Source organism: Cornus florida, unplaced genomic scaffold (assembly GCF_030987335.1).
Source record: "Cornus florida cultivar Cherokee Brave unplaced genomic scaffold, ASM3098733v1 CherokeeBrave_3.0.0_Hap2_Chr02, whole genome shotgun sequence".
Lineage (NCBI taxonomy): Eukaryota > Viridiplantae > Streptophyta > Magnoliopsida > Cornales > Cornaceae > Cornus > Cornus florida.
Genome location: NW_026775572.1, coordinates 46,488,801 through 46,510,855, shown reverse-complemented (window position 1 = coordinate 46,510,855; position 22,055 = coordinate 46,488,801). Strand labels below are relative to the sequence as shown.

The window sequence follows — 22,055 nt, the reverse complement described above, 5'->3', positions numbered from 1 at the left end:
TACACGATGTCAATATATAAATCGGACAAAACTAAGTCACATAAAGTGGAGCAAAAGTGGGGACGTGAATTCTACAAATTAAATATAAAATTTGGTTGGGAACGCCTCCAAAGCGCTTGTACATTTGTAATGTGTTTGAGTTACAAGTAACCTTATTTCTTCTATGCTAGAGATACATAATATTAATAATAATAAGTAATGTATAGAAAAATTATACCATATTTTTTATTTGTAAAGTAAGGCAACCTCATAAATCTATATATTTATTTTAGACTCTTTTTTACATGAAATTGAATACTTTAAATAATTATAAAAGAATAAGGGTCTTAACTAAAAATAAAGTAAAACTAAAAAGTATTTATATATTTTGTCTGCAAATATATGTCTCTATAGTCACTGTACGCACATTTAATATTTTTTATTATTATTTAAATAACAAAATAAAAGTGATGAATATACAATGAACAACAATATGACAAAGATTTGTCATTCTTTTTTCATATTGTAGGTTTATTATTAGTTCTACACATTTCTAATTGTTTTTATTCAGTATTAGGAACATTTTGTGAAATTGTCTCTAATAATAAATGTTAGTTGTCCATTATTCAACAAATGAGAAATCGTTGTGAATTCAATAATTCTCAAATTGAATTCGTGAATTAACAAAATTGAATTAGCAAATTATGGAAGAATTTGCTCTCCAATTAGCACGAGAAGCATGACAAAGCACGGCACCGTCTTAAAAGGATTGTGTAACTTAAGGACAAAAAGTGTTATAACTTGCTTTACACTAAAGGCCGAGTACCAAAAACCATCATGGGCTGGGCCTGGTCTACACAATATGTTTTCCGAATGATTCCCTCTTTCGTCTAGTCATATTATTGAGGGAGTAACTTTAAGATGATAAACTCATTATTCATGACCAAAACCAATGTTCCTTTCATGAATTTTGTTTTTTCTAGTTACGTTTATCATGCATAGAAAATGAATTGCAAAAGTTTGCATGAATTTTGTTTATTAGTGTCATTCATTTTGTTTATTAGTATCATTTTACAAGTTTGCATGAATTATGTTTATTAGTATTATTTCAGTTTGCAAAAGTAAACTAAGTTGAGATCATATATTTTTCTAATTTTAATTTATAAGTATTTAATGAAATTAATTTCACCTTTTTTTTTTCGTCTAAATTTTAAGATGATGGAGGAAACTGAAACAACTCTATTTTTTTATATATTTATTATTTAGGTGGTAAAGTTTATTATAAAATATGGATATAGCAAAATATACCCTCCGAATTATCATTTATTGAAAATAGGATGGGTAGCAAATTTGATCCTAGAATAGAACTGATATCAAGAGAGTTGTTAAATCTACTAGATTCTAAAATTGGAAGAGTAACTGAAAAAAAATATATCCAGATTAAATTGAATTCATACGGATTATTGAGTTGGTTGTTTGAGAATTTAAATCTCTGTACATAACTATTTACAGAAGAAAATATATATTATTGATCGGCCCAAATTTTTTTCCAAAATGTCCAGAAATAAAAATTGATGGTCCCCAACTTACAGAAAAATTTACAGAAAATTTTTTCCAAAATGCCCAGCGACACGTGTCAAATCAAAAACACATGCATGTAAAACCAGCAGTAACTTGTTCTTGGGAAGAGCACGAACGCGGAGTAGGATTGGAAAACACACAACCAAGAAAGCAAAAACAAACTAAGTACTCAACATTTGCATATATTAGCTAGTCAAATAAGAAATTGAAAGTAGATACTGCAGCGAAACTGGTTCAAGAAACTAGCGTTTTGAAGGCATCTCCAAGAGCTGTATTGGTGGTGCTGTAACCCCCATCAACTAATAGGTTCAGCCCACTCATGTACTTGGACTCATCACTTCCCAGGTACAATGCTGCCTCAGCTACATCTTCAGCGTCCAACATCACCCCTTTTAAGTTTGCTTCTATAGAAATTGTTGTAAAATTATTTATTTAATTGTGACCTACATGATTTGGACACGTGACATATTACTTGGTGGTTAAGTAAATAGATATCAATTAATTATTATTGGCCAACTTATAATTACCTTTTTGGTAATTACTTATTGGAGAAGTGTTTTCCTTCTAATTCCTTACTTTGATGGAAAGTAAAATTGTGTTACTAAAAGGAAAACTGGTCATCTCTCTACCTTTATAAAAGTGCATATGCTCCATCAATTATGTACGATGATTGAGACTACACGTAAAAGGTTATTGTATGCAAAAGGCCAAGAGAGATAAACCAGTTTCCACCTTTACCTATTGATCAGGGTTGCAGATTGGGTTTAATATCATGAATAGAGGTATGTATATCTAACTATATTTATTTATGCATTATAAGAATATAAAATTAATTGAAGTTCTAAGACCTAGGGTTTTATGATAATTTGTGATTAAAGTCTAACACAAATTAATTAGAGTTTACATGTGGTATCAGAGTCAATAGTTTTGGAACTTATTATTTTTTTCCATTATTCTTGCATAAATAATATGCCTAAGTTTAAATTAAAATCAAATAATATGATTTTAATTTATGGTATACGAACACTGTTTTAATTCGTGTACTCGTGTTTGAACGAGCGTCAAGAAACTGTTTGTACATATATAATGATCAAATTTGTTGTATTGTTATCTGTTTGTCGAAGACAATTGATGTTATGTGCTGTACCTTGTTTGCCGAACTTGTGTGTGTATATATATATATATAACATAAGTTAAGTCTGTTAATATATATACATAAATATATATATCATATAGAGACAAAAACAACTTAAAGGGTGAAAAACGAATCTGGTGATTCAATTAAGTTGTGTTCGGTGATTGTATATTATATATATCACAATGAGGAAAAAACAAGTCAAAGAGATTGGTTTTTGTCTATTTCGTGTAATCAAGTGACATAGTGAAATATTTTATTATTATTCCGCTGCTACGCAAATCGAGGTCTTAAATTATGATCATGTTTTTGTTTGTTTTGTACATGATTAAATATATGTTACAGTATTATATCTATGAAATTTAAGACACCCACTAATAATTTAATTAATTGACTTTGTAAATTATGAGTATATAATATGGTGAGTAATTTAATGTTGAATTTATCACTAGATAATTTAATATTCATATTATAAAAAGGTTGGTAGCTACCAAAGTGGCCTAACCATAATGATTAATGGATATTAATTTTAGTGATAGACATAATGCAATATTTCATGAATAATGATACTTATAATTTTTGTAAAATTCATGAATATTGGGTTTATTAAATTATTAGAAATAATTCCTCAAAGGGAATTAATTTTTGAGTGATTAAATAAACATTAAGGGGTTGTATGTAATTTTTAATTGGGTAGATATAGGATATCTAAAGGTAACTTGTCTATTTAATTAATTAGTGCATCACCAATGAAGCTATATATAAATAAATACATCTAAGCATTATTTTTTATATTTTGTGATTATTACCCAATGGGGTACCATAGTTGTACAATGTATTTATTTATTTTTATATGTGTTGTTATCTCAAAGTATTAATGTTATGAGTATTTACCTTATTATGATTATTTTATTGCAGTATCTCTTCCTGTTTCAGTGAATTCGCATGCTTCATCTATTCCAATTCTCAATGGGACTAACTTCTCAAAATGGAATGAGCAAGTTCAGTTCAACTTAGGTGTGCTAGATCTTGATTTACCATTTCAAATTGAGAAACCTACTGCTATTACTAGTGAAAGCAGTGAGAAAGAAAAGACTCTCCATAAAGTTTGGGAGAAATCGAACAGATTGAGTATTATGTTTATGCGAATGACTATTGCAAACAATATCAAAACAACTCTTCCCCAAACTGATAGTGCTAAGGAATATTTGAAAAATATTGAAGAACGTTTCCGTACTATAGATAAGTCTCTTGCAGGGAAATTAATGGCTGACCTCACTACTATGCGTTTTGATGGTACTCGTAGTATGCATAAGCATGTTCTTGACATGACCAATCTTGTTGTGAAATTGAAAACTTTAGGGATGAATGTGGATGAGACTTTTCTCGTTCAATTTATTCTCAATTCCTTACCTACTCAGTATGGGCCATTTCAAATTCACTATAACACTATTAAGGACAAGTGGAATGTGAATGAATTGGCCAGTATGTTAGTTCAGGAGGAAGGAAGGCTTAAGTAACAAGATAATCATAATGTTCATCTCATGACTCAAGAAGTTAGAAAGAAATTTGGGAAAAGGCCTGGAAAAGGCATTAAGCGAGCAACACCCCAAATAAAGGATTCTGATCAAGCTACTCAAAAGAAGGAACACAAGAATGATAAGTGTCATTTTTGTAACAAATCTGGACACTTTCAAAAAGATTGCATGAAACGTAAAGAATGGTTCGAAAAGAAGGGTAAGCCTTTGGCTTTTGTATGTTTTGAATCAAACTTAATTGAAGTTCCTTCTAATACTTAGTGGGTTGATTCAGGCTCTAATGTTCATATTTCCAATACGATGTAGGGATTCCTTTCAACCCAAACCATAAATCCAAATGATGATTTTTTGTTCATAGGGAATAGGGAGAAAATTTCAGTTGAAGCCATTAGGACATTTCGTTTAGTTTTAGATAGTGGATTTCATTTAGATTTGTTTAAAACTCTTTATGTTCCTTCAATTTCCTGTAATTTGATTCTATGTCCAAACTTGATGTTGATGGTTTTTCATTTAAATTTGGTAATGGATGTTTCAGTTTGTTTAAAAAATCCCAATTTGTTGGTTTTAGTATTCTTGTTGATGGTTTATACAAGATAAAGCTTGATGATTTATTTTCTGAAACACTTTTGACCTTGCATCATAATGTTGGAACCAAACGCAGCTTAATTAATGAAAATTCTTCTTTCTTGTGGCATAAAAGATTGGGTCATATATCCAGTGAAAGGTTAAAAAGATTAGTAAAAGATGGAATTCTTTGGAATCTAGATTTTACTGATTTTATTGTGTGTGTGTGGATTGTATTAAAGGTAAACAAACCAAACACACAAAGAAATGAGCCACAAGAAGTATAGAGCTTCTTGAAATTATTCATACAGATATTTGTGGACCTTTTGATGTTCCATCTTTTAGTGGCGAAAAATATTTTATCACCTTTATAGATGATTTTTCACGTTATGGATATATCTATTTGTTGCATGATAAATCTTAAGCAGTGAATACTCTTGAAGTATACTTAAATGGGGTTGAAAGGCAACTAGATAAAAAAGTGAAAATAGTAAGGTCAGATAGAGGTGGTGAATATTATGGAAAGTATGATGAAACGGGTCAATGCCCTGGACCGTTTGCTAAACTCCTTGAAAAGCGTGGCATTTATGCTCAATACACTATGCCAGGTACGCCACAGTAGAATGGTGCAGCTGAAAGGCGTAATCGTACTCTTATGGAAATGGTTAGGAGTATGTTAAGTAATTCCTCTTTACCCATATCATTGTGGAGCAGTTCTAAAAGCATACATCCACAATGATATGGGTAAAGAGGAATTACTTAACATACTCCTAACCATTTCCATAAGAGTACGATTACGCCTTTCAGCTGCACCATTCTACTGTGGCGTACCTGGCATAGTGTATTGAGCATAAATGCCACGCTTTTCAAGGAGTTTAGCAAACGGTCCAGGGCATTGACCCGTTTCATCATACTTTCCATAATATTCACCACCTCTATCTGACCTTACTATTTTCACTTTTTTATCTAGTTGCCTTTCAACCCCATTTAAGTATACTTTATGAAGAGTCTTTTCTTCCTCACTGATTTCACTATCCTCAATGAATCTAGCATTACCGGTTTCAACAATTTTTGTACTATGTGTAGGACAGTAAAACCTATACCCTTTGGATTTTTCTGGGTAACCAATAAAGTACTCACTAACTGTTCTAAAATCTAATTTCTTTTCATGTAGATTATAAATCCTAACTTCCGCTGGGCAACCCCAAACATGCAGGTGCTTTAAACTAGGTTTCCTTCCTATCCACAGTTCAAATGGAGTTTTTGGAACTGCTTTACAAGGAACCCTTTACCCACAACTTCTAAAGAAATAATTGTTTCTCTAGTTGTTGAACTGCATAACAACGAAGAATAATTAAATGATCAACAACTCCATAATGAAACTATCACCAATGAAGTTATAGAAGAACCACAAGGAATAACATTAAGACGGTCTCAAAGAGAAAAAAGACCTGCTATTCCGGATGATTATGTGGTATAGCTACATGAATCTGATTTTGATATAGGGATATGTAAGGATACGGTTACATATTCACAAGCCATTAATAATAATAATTCTACTAATTGGATTACTGCCATAAATGAGGAGTTGAAGTCAATGGAACAAAATAAAGTTTGGGAACTCGTTGAATTGCCTGAAGGATTTAAACAAGTCGGGTGTAAATGGGTTTTTAAGACCACACGCGACTCTAATGGCAATATTGAACGATATAAAGCCAGACTTGTAGCCAAGGGCTTTACTCAGATAAGAGGTATTGATTATAAAGAAACCTTCTCTCCTGTATCTAAGAAGGATTCATTTAGAATTATCATGGCTTTTGTAGCTCATTATGATTTAGAGTTGCATCAAATGGATGTGAAAACAGCTTTCCTAAATGGGAGTTTAGAAGAAGAAGTCTATATGAATCAACCCGAAGGCTTCAGATTAAAGGGTAAAGAACGCATGGTCTGTAAACTTAAGAAGTCAATATATGGACTTAAATAAGCTTCCCGGCAATGGTATATTAAGTTTAATGATACTATTATTTCTTTTGGTTTTAATGAAAATACTGTTGATCGGTGTATATACCAGAAGGTTAGTGGGAGTAAGTTTATATTTCTGATTCTATATGTTGATGATATTTTGCTTGCTAGTAGTGATCTTGGTTTATTGCATGAAACTAAAAATTATCTCTCTAAGAATTTTGAGATGAAAGATATGAGTGAGGCATCCTACGTGATAGGAATAGAAATATTCTGTAATAGGTCACGTGGATTGTTAGGATTGTCTCAGAAAACATATATTGAGAGAATTCTAGAGAGATTTGGTATGGAACATTGTTCAGCTAGTATTGTTCCAATACAAAAAGGGGATAAATTTAGTTTGATGCAATGCCCAAAGAATGAATTAGAATATAAAGAAATGCAAAATATTCCTTATGCATCTATTGTGGGAAGTTTGATGTATGCACATGTTTGCACTCGTCCAGATATTGGTTTTGCAGTTGGAATGCTAGGCAGATACCAAAGCAATCCAGGAATGCATCACTGGAAAGCTACAAAGAAAGTCATGAGATACTTACAAGGAACAAAGAATTATATGCTCACATTTAGAAGGACTGGTGACTTAGAGGTTATTGGTTACTCAGACTCAGATTTTGCTGGATGTGTGGATAGTGGAAGATCCACTTTTGGTTTTTTGTTCCTTTTAGCTGGAGGGGCAATATCATGGAAAAGTGCAAAACAATCTATTATTGTTTCATCTATTATGGAGGCTGAATTTGTAGCATGCTTTGAGGCTACAAATCATGGTTTGTGGTTGCGGAACTTTTTATTGGGATTTGGTGTTATGGATTCAATTTCCAGACTGCTGAAAATTTATTGTGATAACATCGCAGCTGTCTTCTTTACTAAAAACGATAAGTATTCCAATGGCATAAAGCATATGGAGCTGAAATATCTTACTATTAAAGAAGAAGTTCAGAAACGACGAGTGTCTTTTGAAAATATAAGCACACAACTTATGGTTGCAGATCCATTAACAAAAGGACTACCACCCAAGACATTCATAGGGTATGTTGAAAGAATAGGTCTTGAATGTAATCAAAGTTAATTATTATTTTTGTTGTGGATTACTTAACAATGCTTATATATATTTGACATTTTGAGCTCATTAAAATGTGTTTCTGATATTTCCTGTTAATTTATGTATGTACATGCATGTATTACTTTAAATGATGAAAACAGGAATAGTCTTAGAAAAGACATTATAGCTAGACCTTTATTATTTCTTCTCAGTTATAGACTACGTTAAATGGGTTACTAGTGTTGTGATATATGGAAGGGACTGTATTATTTAGTGACATACAACCACCATGACTCACATTGGTAGTTTGTTTACCATGGTATTTATGATGACCATATTAATATCTTAATTTGATTTATGGTGCACACTGGACTATTTTACTAAACCACTAAAGAAGTTATCATATGTGCCAAGTGAGAGAATGTAAGATTATCTATTTAATTGTGGCCCACATGATTTGGACACGTGACATATTACTTGGTGGCTAAGTAAATAAATATCAATTAATTATTCTTGGTCAACTTATAATTACCTTTTTGGTAATTACTTATTGGAGAAGTGTTTTCCTTCTAATTCCTTACTTTGATGGAAAGTAGAATTATGTTACTAAAACGAAAACTGGTCATCTCTCTGCCTTAATAAAAGTGCATATGCTCCGTCAATTATGTACGATGATTAAGACAACATGTAAAAGGTTATTGTGTGCAAAAGGCCAAGAGAGATAAACCAGTTTCCACCTTTGCCTGTTGATCAGAGTTGCAGATTGGTTCGTGGTTAAAGGGTCTGGACATTGGATTTAATCTCAACAAGGTTTGATATCATGAATAGAGGTATGCATATCTAACTATATTTATTTATGCGTTATAAGGATGTGAAATTAATTGAAGTTCTAATATCTAGGGTTTTATGATAATATGTGATTAAAGTCTAACACAAATTAATTAGAGTTTACAATTGCCTCCTCTGCCCTTTTCTTATCGTCCATGTGATAACCCCCGGATTCCCGAATGCGGGTTGGCCAGGCCCACGCCCAAATACCCGAGGATATCAAAACAAATTGATAATAAACGAACACAGAGTACAAAAGAATAAAGAAGAATAAATAAAATGCTAATAAGAAACTAAAATGATAATCTAATAATAAACCTCATAATATATTTCCATTAATTAATAAACTCTTCTGATACAACTGATCCTCCAAAATACAACTCGGGAATCCATACTGTGTGGACCCCTAGAAAATCCAAACTAAACAAATGGCAACAATAACTGTCTAAATCAGAAAACTGAATCATAAAGGAACTCCTATGTAGCATCAGAAGAATGAAGTAGATTGATCCCCGCTCAGCACGAACAACCTCTACTCTTGACGAACACCTGAAAAATAATGGTGGGTCAGGCCCACAAACAAATTCTACTCTACTACAGTCCAAGTAGAGATCTGATACACGTATACATCCTAGTCAATCCAACAGTAACTAGTAGTCCGTATATATATATATATACACACACTAAAGGAACCTCACTATACTATTGGGTTGTCTCAACCTGAATAGTAGGCAACATGCAAAACGTACATATAGTGGGCATGAGTACCTAGACTTACCAAGGTACACAACTACACTATATCTAGCTACACATCCCTGGCGATATGCGCACCTTAATCACTGATCCTGAGACTCAAGCTCATATCATGGCACCATACTTATATATATATAATCTAGTAACCATCCTATCCAGTATAAATTAATCCTCCATAAGTCATTCAACTTGTTCAGCTGACCTGACTTGAATATAAGTAGGACTTAACATTTTAGTTAATCCATTTTCTTATATAATAAATTAATCCTCCATAAGTCATTCAACTTGTTCAGCTGACCTGACTTGAATATAAGTAGGACTTAACATTTTAGTTAATCCATTCCCTTATATAATAAATTAATCCTCCATAAGTCATTCAACTTGTTCAGCTGACCTGACTTGAATATAAGTAGGACTTAACATTTTAGTTAATCCATTCCCTTATATAAAATAGGTAGGACTTAACTGATAAGTTAATCCGTCCCTAGAATGCCACCGTTCCATACCGGTACATTAAACCACACAATCCAACAATTGATGTAACAATTAAAGAAATACATCAAACATTCCAGAAATAACTATGATAATATGATATCAAGTTATCACATAATATGAATGACTTATTATTTATTTAAGCTTCCTATATCATATGTCCTACACAAACTGAATCTTATACATGCTGATATTTTATTATATCGTCAAATAAGCATTCTTCATATCCAATTCATCTTACACATTTTATCTCAATTGCTAAAGCATTTTAAAAGATTAAATCCATTCGTTTGTTTAAAACATTCAAATAGCAAGCATCGTTATGATTGAGTGTATTTAAATTTATTTAAACCCAAACCTAATCCCTATTTAATGTTCAGGAATCCTAGACATGTTCCTACGTTTCATCATTCCACAGATATGAAAAATACATAATTCAAATATGTAAAAATTCACACCAGAAATCAAATCAAAATCATGCATTTATCAATTCATAACACAAAAACAGATTTGAACAAAATTCATAAAACCTATGTTCTAATCTAATTAAACATGCATAATTATTTAATTTTATGTGTTTAATAAATCTTGGAATTTCCTAGGCATGTACAGAAACACGAATCAAAGGGAAAGAGATAGAAAAAGAACTTGCCTTAAACTTTCGAATCGAAAGTTAAACTTCTTCTTCCTTGATCTTCTTTCAACAGGGTTTTCTCCTCATTCCTTCCTCTTTCTCCTTCTCTCTCTAACTCTTTCTCTATAGAATATATTACGTGATATATTTTCACTCCTTTTTCAACATATAGTTGTATATTTATAGGCTAAATAATAACCCTATTTCTTTTCCCAATCCAAGTCAACTTAATAAAGAAAAATAAAAAATGAAAATATTAAAAAGATAACTTAAAATATATTACGTATATAATCTATGTATATCCTTATTAATTAAATAAAATATATACATTAGATTATTTATTAATACTAAAGTTACCATAATATTAAAAGGTAACTTAAAACATGTTACGTATATAATCTATCTATATCCTCATTAAATAAATAAAATATATACATCAGATTATTTATTTATACTAAAGTTACCATAATATTAAAAAGGTAACTTAAAATATGTTACGTATAAAATATATGTATATCCTTATTATATAAATATATAAAATATATACATCAGATTATTTATTAATACTAAAGTTACTATAATATTAATAAATTACTTTCCTTTTTATATATATGTATATACATATATATCTATATATATACATATACAACTATCCATGGGTAATTATCCATACCCATCCAACCTCCTATCCAAGTAGTCCATGGGACCCAATTAGTTAGCCCATTACCACTAACCATAACCATAAAATAAAATATTTAATCTTTTAATTTACAATTAATTACAATTAATCAAATACATCATTTAAGCACCCAATCTAATTAAACAAAAAATACAAATAACACCTAGACAAAATACAAATAATACATAGATAAGTAGCCAATTAATCAAGTAACACTTAATTCAATTAAACACATAAATAATTAGTCAAATAATCAATTAAACAATTAAAAATACAATATAAATAAATAAATAAATACCGAGACTATCCTTTTAAAATTAGGGGTATTACATTCTTCCCCCCTAACAAAAGGAATTCCGTCCTCGGAATTCGCCCTTACTTCCTTCCATTATTCTTCCATTATGCTTGGAAACTGTGAGCGAAAAACATCCTCATATTCCCAAGTAGACGCAGCCTCACTATAAGGGCTCCACTTAACTCCAATATACCAAGTGGTATACAGGGTTCCTATATTTTAAGAAACACAATAATCATACAATGTGTAGGTTGTATTAACGCAATCCTCACATGTCGACAAGAGAATGATCTACATACCTCCAAGTGCCATAGAATATACGCACAAACTCCTATGCACCCAGCGCTACTAATTTGGTAACGCTAATTCAGAGGCGACTGCCTCAATTGCGAAACACAATCTTCTAAAAGTCAATGTAATAAGTAAAATTTACCTTTCTCCAAAAATCGCCTTCTTCCTACATAGAAAACAGAACGAGCAAACTACTCCCTGATGGAAAAACTCTAGTATACGAGTTCAACTATTTACAACATCCTACTGTTGCCTCCCAACCGCGCGCAGTTCAATACAAAGGGAAAATATCTCTTTCCGACATATTTTTAAATGAAGTCAAGGTCTGATTGTACAACCCATACTTCCATTTCCAACCAACAAATGAGAGGTATGCATTGTGAAAGATACAAAACCTCCAAAGTTATCACACTAACCTCCTTGTGCCAACAATATCACAGATAAAATTCCGACAGGTGAAGTAAACACTTCCAACTGTCCATGAAAATCTAGGATATACACCTCAAACATATCCTTTATGGTCTAATTTAATCTCTCAATTAAATCCTCCGTCTATAGATATGAAGTAGAGCTGCTGCTCCAAAATCTTCATAAAGCTCCTTCGAAATAGCACTTTGCATCCACTAATATGGACATTCACATGCTATAACACCACCATCACTGAACTATAGAACTACTATGAAGTTCTAAAATAAGTATCACTCAAATTTATGTCCTCAAGCGATCTTTCTCAATCCACCACTCAGATTCCATATGGAAAATTGAAATTTCAAATCAATATCGATCCTTCCCATCGACCGTCACTCCTATTTAATTCAACTTCCATATTTGTTATAGGAAGTGGCTAAAGATTCCTACGATATCTGATGATCAACTTTCCACCTTTGTAGCAGGTTTTACACTTAGGGCAATTGTATATGCATCCTTATCTGTATCTGTTCACCAAAATCGACATTTGATGTCGTGATGTACCTTCTAACCATTTGGGTGTACTAAGAAAATTATAAATTTCCATCTCAGTCGCCCGACCGTCATATCATTATTTACAGAAAGTACGAAATCCTCCTCAAGTACCTTAAACTCCATCTGAGTAAGGTAACACCGTCTCCAAGGTCAGCTCCAATATTCAAAGTTGACCTTCTCAACTACCGTAGTAATAACAAGTGTTATTATTACACCTGCTATAAATGCATCTAATAACTCAACAACTAACCGAAAGATTTAAATATTCTATCATTTGTTAAGAGCATCCACTTCCATAATTGCTTCCACCAGACGGAACTTGATATAAAATGTGAATTACCACTTCTATCTATCTAAACCATCTCGTGATCCATTCTATTCGTATGAACTAAAGTCCTACCAGTTCGAAATAGACAAGAACTAAGCTGACCTAATTTATCAGTCAACCAATATCCCATCCAGAATTATGACCCTTGTGCGAAGTCAGCAATCCCTCAACTAAATCCGTGGAAAATGCTATCTCATTTCCACTTCAATATAGGGAATAGCTGTAAATGATCTAGTGATCTCTAATGGTTCATCTCGACTATCTAATAAAAATTACAATGGGAGACAAAATCACTATGTCCCTCCTCCTGCCTGTCTTCCAAACGTCTGCTTCATACCGTGAAGTATCATATTTCCACTAGGATAAATAAAGAACTAAGAGTTGTGAAACTCAATCTTTGCATCCTCTATCCAATTTGTCTGCAGAAAGTACTGTTAATCCGGTACCACCAGTTTTCGTCTATACCCATTGTTTAAATTGGAGCATCTTCAAAAGCGAATTCTGCAACTAAATCTATCCACTACTGATCTGTGATAAACTTACCGATATTGAAAGTCAATCGGTAATTCCATTTATCAATAGTCAACTACGACTTTAACTCAACAAAAGTCAACAAACTACGACATTTCCATACATACCATGCACCTCATCTTTATAAAGGTGTTTGGTCTCACCATCTTGTCTTTGACACACCCTGCTTCTTTAAAATAAGTTAATGACAATCCGACTTCTTTGTCTAACTTCAAAAGAATATGAAATCCTTCCATCCTCTACATAAGTTATCAATTTCCTAGCAACAGCTAATTGTTGCAAATTGTGACCTAAAAAAAATTCCATATTATTTATGCAAGTGAATAAGACTTAGTTTCCTCCTCTATATGCAATACCGGTAACTCCTCCTAATGACACGCCCTCACGAATAAAATTCTTGATTAAGAATATATTGATGAATATTTATTCAGTCTACTATCCTCAATCGGTGTCATTTTAATAAGTACCTAAACCCGTACTAAATCCTCCTTTCGACTTAGTAACAACTTCCGGAATTTTTTAAGAAGATGTTCAGCAAATCCGGCACCTCAGATAAATCATCGTGGCGTTACAGTGATCTTTATCTACCACCATCTCACGCATCCCAAAATATTAACAACCACCATTATCATGGCGTTGTAATATGACACAAATCCATACCTAGAGTAAAGTAAATCAAACTAATCATACTAGATTATTTGACTCACAGTGATGGTTTAACTATCCCATCCCAAACAATATACTAGAATGACGCATGTCCAGGTCTAATAGATTGGCTAAAATTATGTGTATCTACCATATCCTACGACCGCATGCTCACAAATCTAGCGTAAATAGCGCTATTACTCCATATTATTAAAAACAATAGTTGGCTAATCACATACTTGTGTCCCCAACTAAACCATATACCATTAATCGAAATAATCAACGAAAATAAAACACGTATGACAAACACACTACCACAAAATATACTCCTACTTAGGACATCGTTCTTTCTAGAAAAAAAAGTCTCATTTGAAATCAACACTACCAAATTGTTTCACAATATCCTTTTATAGTTTCGTAGGTAATCATCCAACCTCGAAACATATCCTTTAAACAGAGCTTAAAAGCAACATATGTTTGTCTAAGCAAATACTAAGGGCTTAACCCTCATCCTCCCTACACGCTGAATGTAAACTATCTAACTTGGCTTTATAAAGCGAATTGGAACGTCACAACATAATACCAATACCTTCCTAAATGTGATACAAAATCATACGTTTCGTTCTGATAAGAACTCCATCAAATCCCCAATCTTCTGAAGAGTACTTCTTATATATCTCTTTTAGAGATGATAAGAAAGCTTAATTATTTGTAGATTGATCAACCCCAATTCTACTAATAACATTCGCTATACTAGTAGCAATTCAGATCACCTCGCGCGATCATCCATCTTCAAGATTTAGTACCCTTTTTATTGGATGCACATAAATCCATTAGGATCCTCTTCGGCTCCTACTCCTCGCTTGTCTCCTTTTTGAGATCAACTGAAGTCGTGTTGGCCCCGATATGCGGTGACCTATCACGTACACCTAAATCCTTCCTTGGCTTATACTTTTAAAGTAACGCTAAATGAACCTAAACCATCGATCCCTAACTTTGCCTTCTGGCAACGAAATCGATAACGTACTCCTTTACTCCTTTGGGTCTTTGTCGCTTTCCCCTTGAACCCATCCTTTTCTTAATGCCAACCATTCTGTAACTACAGAATATAATTGACATCAGCTCCTCCTAACGAATCGTAAATAGAGTACAATGAATCCTAATACAGGCTCTAAGTTTTAAGAGACGCAACGCGGAAGTCACATAACGGAAGACACTCCTAAGGACACTTGAACCTGGAGTGCTCTGATACCAACTGTGATAACCCCCGGATTCCCGAATGCGGGTTGGCCAGGCCCACGCGCAAATACCCGAGGATATCAAAACAAATTGATAATAAACGAACACAGAGTACAAAAGAACAAAGAAGAATAAATAAAATGCTGATAAGAAACTAAAATGATAATCTAATAATAAACCTCATAATATATTTTCATTAAATAATAAACTCTTTTGATACAACTGATCCTCCAAAATACAACTCGGGAATCCATACTGTGTGGACCCCTAGAAAATCCAAACTAAACAAATGGCAACAATAACTGTCTAAATCAGGAAACTGAATCATAAAGGAACTCCTATGTAGCATCGGAAGAATGAAGTAGACTGATCCCCGCTCAGCACGAACAACCTCTACTCCTGACGAACACCTGAAAAATAATGGTGGGTCAAGCCCACAAACAAATTCTACTCTACTACAGTTCAAGCAGAGATCCGATACACGTATACATCCTAGTCAATCCAACAGTAACTAGTAGTCCGTATATATATATATATACACACACTAAAGGAACCTTACTAGACTATAGGGTTGTCTCAACCTGAATAGTAGGCAACATGCAAAACGCACATATAGTGGGCATGAGTACCTAGACTTACCAGGGTACACAACTACACTATATCTAGCTACACATCCCTGGCGATATGCGCACCCTAATCACTGATCCTGAGACTCAAGCTCATATCATGGCACCATACTTATATATATAAAATCTAGTAACCATCCTATCCAGTATAAATTAATCCTCCATAAGTCATTCAACTTGTTCAGCTGACCTGACTTGAATATAAGTAGGACTTAACATTTTAGTTAATTCATTCCCTTATATAATAAATTAATCCTCCATAAGTCATTCAACTTGTTCAGCTGACCTGACTTGAATATAAGTAGGACTTAACATTTTAGTTAATCCATTCCCTTATATAATAAATTAATCCTCCATAAGTCATTCAACTTGTTCAGCTGACCTGACTTGAATATAAGTAGGACTTAACATTTTAATTAATCCATTCCCTTATATAAAATAGGTAGGACTTAACTGATAAGTTAATCCGTCCCTAGAATGCCACCGTCCCATACCGGTGCATTAAACTACACAATCCAATAATTGATGTAACAATTAAAGAAATACATCAAACATTCCAGAAATAACTATGATAATATGATATCAAGTTATCACATAATATGAATGACTTATTATTTATTTAAGCTTCCTATATCATATGTCTTACACAAACTGAATCTTATACATGCTGATATTTTATTATATCGTCAAATAAGCATTCTGCATATCCAATTCATCCTACACATTTTATCTCAATTGCTAAAGCATTTTAAAAGATTAAATCCATTCGTTTGTTTAAAACATTCAAATAGCAAGCATCGTTATGATTGAGTGTATTTAAATTTATTTAAACCCAAACCTAGTTCCTATTTAATGTTCAGGAATCCTAGACATGTTTCTACGTTACATCATTCCACAGATATGAAAAATACATAATTCAAATATGTAAAAATTCACACCAGAAATCAAATCAAAATCATGCATTTATCAATTCATAACACAAGAACATATTTGAACAAAATTCATAAAACCTATGTTCTAATCTAATTAAACATGCATAATTATTTAATTTTATGTGTTTAATAAATCTTGGAATTTCCTAGGCATGTACAGAAATACGAATCAAAGGGAAAGAGATAGAAAAAGAACTTGCCTTAAACTTTCGAATCGAAAGTTAAACTTCTTCTTCCTTGATCTTCTCTCAACAGGGTTTTCTCCTCCTTCCTTCCTCTTTCTCCTTCTCTCTCTAACTCTTTCTCTATAGAATATATTACGTGATATATTTTCACTCCTTTTTCAACCTATGGTTGTATATTTATAGGCTAAATAATAACCCTATTCCTTTTCCCAATCCAAGTCAACTTAATAAAGAAAAATAAAAAATGAAAATATTAAAAAGGTAACTTAAAATATGTTACGTATATCATCTATGTATATCCTTATTAATTAAATAAAATATATACATTAGATTATTTATTAATACTAAAGTTACCATAATATTAAAAGGTAACTTAAAACATGTTACGTATATAATCTATCTATATCCTCATTAAATAAATAAAATATGTACATCAGATTATTTATTTATACTAAAGTTACCATAATATTAAAAAGGTAACTTAAAACATGTTACGTATAAAATATATGTATATCCTTATTATATAAATATATAAAATATATACATTAGATTATTTATTAATACTAAAGTTACTATAATATTAATAAATTACTTTCCTTTTTATATATATGTATATACATATACAACTATCCATGGGTAATTATCCATACCCATCCAACCTCCTATCCAAGTAGTCCATGAGACCCAATTAGTTAGTCTATTACCACTAACCATAACCATAAAATAAAATAAAATAAAACATTTAATCATTTAATTTACAATTAATTACAATTAATCAAAAACATCATTTAAGCACCCAATTTAATTAAACAAATAATACAAATAACACCTAGACAAAATACAAATAATACATAGATAAGTAGCCAATTAATTAAGTAACACTTAATTCAATTAAACACATAAACAATTAGTCAAATAATCAATTAAACAATTAAAAAAATACAATAAAAATAAATAAATAAATACCGAGACTATCCTTTTAAAATTAGGGGTATTATAGTCCAATCCAGGTAATTTATTCAGCAATGGCGTGGCCACGCCATATGGAGAGATGCAGTTAACTCGGATCCCGTACTTCCCTAGCTCCACGCATAAGTTCTTGGTGAGTCCAACCACAACGTGCTTTGCAGCCGTGTAGGCATGTGGGCCATCACCATTGATGACAGAACACAAGCTTGAAGTGAACAGAATGCTGCCTTTCTTGGCTGGGATCATCACTCTTGCCGCATGTTTGGCCCCCAAGAATGCACCATACACATTTACATCGAATAACCTATTGAAATCTTCGCGATCCACAGATAATATACTTTGATCCAGGTTACCTGAGATGCCTGCATTGTTGTACATTATGTCAAGCTTACCGTGCTTGCCCACAGCCTTGTCAACAGCATTTTGGACATCAGTCACAATGGACATAGGAAATTGATTGATCCATGTCAATGTCTTCACACACAGAGTGACCAAGCTCATCTTGGATGTCCGCGATGATGACCTTAGCGCCATGTTTGACAAACAGCCTTGCAGTACTCGCGCCAATGCCACTAGCACCACCAGTAATCACTGCAACCTTACTTTCCAGCCTGCAATGTCAAATTCAATCGATTTTCAACTTGTAGACCATTTACCTCATTTGTGCTATATCAATTAAAAATTAACCAAAGTGCAAGTAGGTGAAATTAATGTCAGCTTACCTTTTGGCAATTGGAGCGAACAAAGAAGAGGCTTTCATCATTTTAATTCCTTAGCCAATTGTTTTAGATGAATAAAGCCTTCGTGGGAACTGATTTACATTTCATATGTTTGAGCCAAGCATACAGCTATATTTAAAATGATATTATGTAGTTCATAAGCAAACTTTTTTAGTAATTAATAGTTAAACTTCTCCCAACACAGCCAATATAGCAAACAACAGTGTAGAGGTCATAAAAATGAGATTATGTGGTTCATAAGCAAATGTTTTTAGTAATTAATAGTTAACTTCTCCCAACACAATCAACATAGCAGACTAGCAGTGTAGAGGTCATCAAAATGAGATTATGTGGTTCATAAGCAAATGTTTTTAGTAATTAATAGTTAACTTCTCCTAACACAGCCAACATAGTAGTCTACAGATTAACAGAGTAGAGGTCATCCTTCACGCTTTTGTTTTAGGTACGCCATATATGACAACAAAAGTCTTTGTTAATTTTTACTGAGAAGGACTGCAGCAACTTGCAAGAACTGTTCATGCCATAAGTGTTGGAAGATTAATTAAGACTTGTCTAGATTCATCTAAGAAGACCAAGTAATACTTGGGAAGGTGCAAAGAATCTCATAATAATTGCCAGTACATGGAACATTTTGGTGTATATGAAATATTTTGGTTCATTGTGTGGTTCATTACATGTATTAAATTCATGTACTAAAAGTATACATTGAGTAGTATAAATAGGTGAGTCATGTAAGTGTATTTGAACACAACAAACAATTGAGCAATACAAGATAAAGAATTCAGCTTTATAGATGTGAGTGATTCTGAATTGTGTATTTACTAATTCAGTTGAATATAAGTGAGTGTATCCGATTTGTGTTCACTAGCCCACCAACTCCAACAAAGTGGTATAAGAGCTTTGTTACAAGATCGGCAAAGAAAAATAGCGTCTAACAACATGTTGCAGCCCCAACTTCCCAAGTTTAGTGGGAAGAATTACAATCAGTGGAGTATACAAGTGAAAGTTTTGTATGGATCCCAAGATTTATGGGAAATTATTGAAAATGGTTTTGAAGAACCGGCGAATCAAGCGGGGCTGAGTCAAGCACAACTCAATGAGTTGAAGGAGAATCGAAAGAAGGATAAGAAGGAATTGTTCTTCATTTATCAAGCAGTTGATGAAGTAATTTTTGAAAGAATCTCGACAGCCATTTCAGCAAAGCAAGCGTGGGATACGTTACAGGCCACTTATAAGGGTGAAGATAAAGTTAAAGTGGTAAGATTGCAAACTCTTCGAGCTGAATTCGATACGATTAAGATGAAGATTCTGAAAGTGTAGAAGAATACTTTAATCGTATTCTTTCGATCACTAACCAATTGAAGGTGAATGGAGAAGATATTCAAGATCAAAGAATTGTTGAAAAAATCCTCCGAAGTATGCCCAGAAAATTCGAACACATTGTTGTAGCAATTGAAGAGTCGAAAGATCTGTCGATTTTGTCAGTAAATAACTTGATGGGATCACTCCAATCTCATGAGCTTCGATTAAAGAATTTTGATTCAACGCCTCTAAAATAGGCATTTCATGCTCAAACTTCTTTTAGAGAAGGTTGGAGAGGAACAAGGGGTGATTGAGGTGGCCGAGGAAGAGGAAGAAATAGTTTGAATTTCCACCAGTTGTACAGTTTTAACATATTAGTTTGAATTTTCAAAGAAAAAGAGAGAGAGAGGGAGACGAAAGAGAACGAGGAGACAGAAACGAGGAGACAGAAATGAGGAGAAAGAAAAATAAGAATAGAGAAAAAAAAAAAAAAAAAAAAAAAAAAAAAAAAAAAAAAACCGAAGAGTAATTTGATTTTGAAATTTATCATGTGTGATGAATTGGTGGGTTAGGAGTGGTAACTCACACTTAAGCCTTCATCCACTAAATATATTATTCATTCACACTACGGATGGAAGGGTGGGCTCAAGCTCACTCTAAGTTTTTATTTTTATTTTATTATACCAAATTTTAGCCCAGTCAAAATAAATAAATAAATAAATTACTGGTATTAACCCACCCAAAAAAATATTTGCCCACTCCGTTGATAATTCTTGGATCCACCATTACTCATTGATAATTCACTCATTGGTGACCCGTTCAACTAAACTAGTCACCTAATAATCAATAATTATTGGAGAGGTTTGCATGAATTTTTTGATTTGGGTATATTTTGCTTATCTATATATATACAAGGGCGGATTTAGGGATAGGTTCCAAAACAAATATATATATTTTTTACTATATGCAATTTTAGCCCAAGCCAAAAAAAAAAATGTATTATTAGTATTAGCCCACCCAAAGAAATATTAGCTCACTCTATTGACAATTCCTAGATCCGCCCTTATATATATATATATATATAACTCATGTTGTGAGCTAAATAATTCCTCAAACAAATATGTTAACTTTATTCAATTTTTGTTTATGTGACGGGTTGGGGAGAATTCATGTAATAATATCTGGAGGTGGATTGTCTCACATAATTAAGGTTCATGCATACTTTCAAAATGATTGAAAATGATGTGAATGTGGACTGATTATGAGAAATGATGATAAGAGTCGATCATCCAATTCTTGTTGATTCTCTATTACGGAGTATTTTCTTCATTTGTTGCAAATGCTGAGGTGGATGAGATTTTGGTGCTCCATGAAGATTTGAAAATCCTTATCAGATGGGGATGTATAATATATACATATATATATATATACACTCAGTCGTCAATGTGGATTGTGAATTTGTGATTGTGAATGGTAAATGAAAAGGTTCTGTTGTTTTGTTTGATTTCAAAATGTAAAGGCTAATTTACATGTTACTGTTAGGTTAGTGTTAGTGGATTTGGGCTCATTTGTTTGCCCACCTGGGCCTAAAGCCCCACCTTAAACAAAAACAGATATATATCTCTCTCTATATAATACAAATATAGATAAGCGCCTGGTTCTCTCTCTATATAATACAGATATATCTCTCTCATTTTAGGGGGTGAACTACTAACCTAATTGAAGTTGTAAAATTTAACATAAATTCAATATGGTTTCTTTT

General features: G+C 32.5%; 1 pseudogene; it reads right to left on the bottom strand.

The window, feature by feature from the left end:
* Positions 1–1,794: 1,794 nt before the first annotated feature.
* LOC132296190 (short chain aldehyde dehydrogenase 1-like) lies at positions 1,795–19,011 on the bottom strand (annotated as a pseudogene).
* Positions 19,012–22,055: the final 3,044 nt, after the last annotated feature.